Below are 4,048 nucleotides of genomic sequence, written 5' to 3' on the forward strand. Positions count from 1 at the left end.
AGGCCGGCGGTGGCGGTAGTTCCCCTCCGTCCCCTGGTGGGCTTAGTTTAAAGCCCGGTGGAGCAGGTCAGCCACTCTGGCTGAGAAAAGCCTCCTCCCCAGCGGAGAGATGTGGAGGCTATCCCTTCCCAGCAGCTCGCTGCCTCTCTCACCAAAGAGCGGACTGTGGTCATGGAAGTCGAAGCCTCCCGGATGACACCAGCGCTGCAGTCTTTGGTTCACTACCTCAATCCTCCTCTCCCTCCTCAGCCCATAGCCAGAAACCAGGGGATCGAGGAAAACACCACCTGTTCCCCCAACCCCTTAAGCCCCACTCACAAATCCCTGTGGTGCTTCATTACCCAGCTGGGAGCACTTCGAGCTGTGTCATTTCTGCCCACATGGATAAGGAGCATAGGGTAGTGGTCAGTGGGCCAGAGGAGCTCAGGAATCCTCTCCGCAATGTCTCAGATATGGGCTCCTGGGAAGCGGCAGACTTCCTGGACTAAGGGGTCAAGGCAGCAGCTTGCCCCCTCAGTCCCCCTCAGGATGGAGTCTTCCAGGACAAACACTTTGCATTTTGTCTTAGGGAGAGCAGAATGTTTATGTGCCTCTTTTCTTGTTTGCTGGGCAATGGCAGAAACCTTCTTTCCAGCATTAAATGGTTGTGCTTCCACAAGACAACATGGAGACACTCCAGTTTTCCTGGAACACCATAAGTTCAAAAAAAGAAAACTCTGAAGTGCAGACCAGGCCTAAGAAAGTGGAATGATGAGGTAGCAAATGATATATTAGAAGGCAGTTGTAAGGGTTCAAAAGCCCCAGAGCAGTGTTGATTGAGGATTACAGTTATCATAGTGGTTATGCTTGAGTGTCCACTTTTGGTGTTTTGTATAACCACATATTTGAGTGTTGGTACATTTGTGTACTCATAGTATGGTTTTCTTTTCATTTTGTACTCCTGAATATTTTTGCCCTATGAGGGGGCACATATCGCATATGCTTTGTTTCAGTACTGGCTAAGGGTCTTGGGCCATTTCAAAACAGGAGCCTGGGTTCTGTGTCCCATTAGTTCATGCCTTATGGCAGCAAGCCTTGTTTGCCTGTTTTTCTGTCCCTTATTGTTTGTTTTAATGGATTATGCAACCTAATCATCTAAAACAAAAATAATAAGTGTATTGTATAGGCAAATGTGCACTTCAGATGTGTCCATATTTCTTGTTATGTGTATTCATGTTTGTCAGAGACTGTATAATAGGGAAAGTAAGCAGTGAACACTAACAGTTGTTGGATAATTTTATGCCATTTATGAAACTACTGCTCAACTCCATAGTCTCATGGGAAATGCTTTGTATGGGTCTTAGTAGAAGCATAATCCTGCAGTTCTTTAGGCAGAATTGCCAATTAAGACCTCACTTGGAATGTTCCCAATTAAAGAATGTACAATTAAAACCTATATGAAAGGTCTAGTACTGTAGGCAATGAATTAGTATGTCCAGATGCAAAATAGAAGTGTGCTGACTGATCCAGTTAAAGGCTTGCACAAACATAATGCACCAGTAGCACATTTATGAGGACTCAGAATCCATGGTTAGATCATAGATGGTTCTAATTTTTATATCTTCTATAAAATCAGTGAGTACTCAATGCATAGATCTAGGGCAGTACTGTATTTATCAAAATACAAGATAACTTCAAATTTTAAATTACCCCCAAATAGTCTAGACATTTTATTATTTTTTTCATGTATAGAATCTAAGTTTTGGAGGGTTGTCTTAAATCAGTCATCCCCCCACTGCAGGGAGCTAAGCCATGGCAGGGGCACAGGCAGCAGGGGAGCCTGTCCCCCATCCCCTTTCCTCCCCTGCTGCCTCCCCTACCTCATCCAGTGTCTGTGCACCCCCTGTGGTGTCTGTACCCCTAATGCTTGCCCCTCACCACTTGCCCTCCTCATGCCTGCCCCTCATAGTGTTGGCACTCCTCTGTACCTTGGCACTTGCCACCCTACCCCCTACATCCTGCCTCTCACCACTCCTCCCCCACTCCTGTGTGCCACCACTATGCCTGTGCTCCCTGAAATCTGTCTCCCTGCTTGCCCCCCTGCCTCCCCACTGCCTTTCCCTGATGGCTGTCCTCTATGCCTGGCCCCAGAGGCAGAGCCAGAGCTGCCACTGCTATCAACCCTGCTGCTGGAGCCAGAGCCAGCATTTGTTCTGTACTCTGGTTTGAAGCAGAGCCCCAGTTGGAACCAGAGCTGTCACAGTGAAAGCAGTGATGGCAGGGGGTGGAGGGAGTACCAGAGGTTGTGGCACGCAGCTGGGGCAGTGACTAAAACTCCCATTCCAACCCTAGGCTCAGAATTGGAATCAGAGCCACAGCCACTGCCCCCCTGCTTATACTCAAATCAAAGACAAGGGATCCCCCCTCCCCCACTTCTTGAATAGGGATAAAAAAGTACCCAATTTTAGATTCAAGTAAATATGGTACATATCATCTGTGTTTTCAAGCTTGGAGAGGATATATATATTCAAAGTGGAGAATCTGTCAAAAAAATCAGTCATGCACAGAACTGCCTCCCTCCCCCCCACCCCTCCTGCCCCAGATTCTTCATTTAAATGGTCATAAAAATTAGGCACATGGCAGAACTTAACTCTCTCATAAAACTTGTATTTTGCAATTAGCTGATTATTTATTAGTTTGCTGCATTTATTATTTGGAATCTACCACTGTCTACTAACATTTTTGAGGCTACAAGGAAATACAACATTGCTAGTAAATTTGCCTTACTGAAATCATATTTTCTATAGTTTATACATAATTTAGAATAACTGATTTCCATGAAGTTTTATTGCTATGTGTCACAGCTGTGGAGCTATCTGGTAGAGAATGCAGGCAGAGAAAGAAAGTACCAGATGGTTATGGATGGCAAGTACATTGGTTCTTCTGCATCCTGGGCTTGATTGATTCATTAAGGTATCTTTATTTGTTTTAATGTCCTTCACTAATCTTTGGTAATGTTGAGGAGAAACTAGTGGACTGCATCTGTGAGTATCTACAACTCTCTCCATGATGGTGGCAAATGGGTGCTTGCCATAGCGACTATGATCCTGTTATTTTTAAATGGGATTTTAGACTGGACTGCACTCATAAACTACAAATAAGTAGACATGGTGGACATAGATTATGGAAATTATTCTCACAGAGGCAAAATGAACACATTCAGAGCTAAATGGAAAATAATTTTTACTTAGCTTTTCACAATAGACACAGAACACCCCTGAGAGAACTTACTGACTTTAATAAAGAATTAGGAATTAAAATCTATGCATTATGCAAATCAGAATAGATTACCATAATCTGGCTTTAAAGTGTATGCAAAAAATACCATATAAACTATTCCCGCTACATAGGTGAGATGATATAATCTTGGGTGGGGTTGGTCTTGATCTAGTTAGGGCTGGTCCTGCTTTGAGCAGAGGGCTGGACTAGATGACCCGAGGTTCCTTCCAACCCTAATATTCTGCGATTGTATACTGGCTGAGAAGGAAAAAAGATTGCTTACCGTTTCTCAGTTTAAAACCTCTTATCTATTAGAGAGGACCACATAAACACTTAGGAGGATTAGACACTGTTAGACAATAAGAATTTATCACACCAGTTTTTTTAAAGCTATGTTGGGCCCTTATTCATTTCAACCAACTTAGGTTGAAGACACTTGTCTATAAAACTCCATTGCTTGGGCCATGGCCATCTAAAACACCAGCACCCTCTCCATGATTCAACACAACACTTCAGGTTAACTGAAATACCCAATATAATTGTTACCCAAATTTAAACAACAAATGGTGTTCAGCATGGAAGCTTGTTGGGTGGAAGACATGTTTAGTGTGGAACATTGGTTCTTTAATCTTCTCCTTCAGTTAGTTAGAATCTGAGTTTATTTGCCTTGAGAGCTCAGTGCTTCTATCCCAGAGTAGATATTTGCTCAAAGCAAGCAGGCTATAACCTGTTCCCCCATCTACACCTAATTTTGAAGAATTCTAATTAGCACCTGCTACTTGCAACTTCC

The sequence above is a fragment of the Alligator sinensis genome, unplaced genomic scaffold, assembly GCF_000455745.1.
Source record: "Alligator sinensis unplaced genomic scaffold, ASM45574v1 scaffold165_2, whole genome shotgun sequence".
In the NCBI taxonomy this organism is placed as follows: Eukaryota; Metazoa; Chordata; order Crocodylia; family Alligatoridae; genus Alligator; species Alligator sinensis.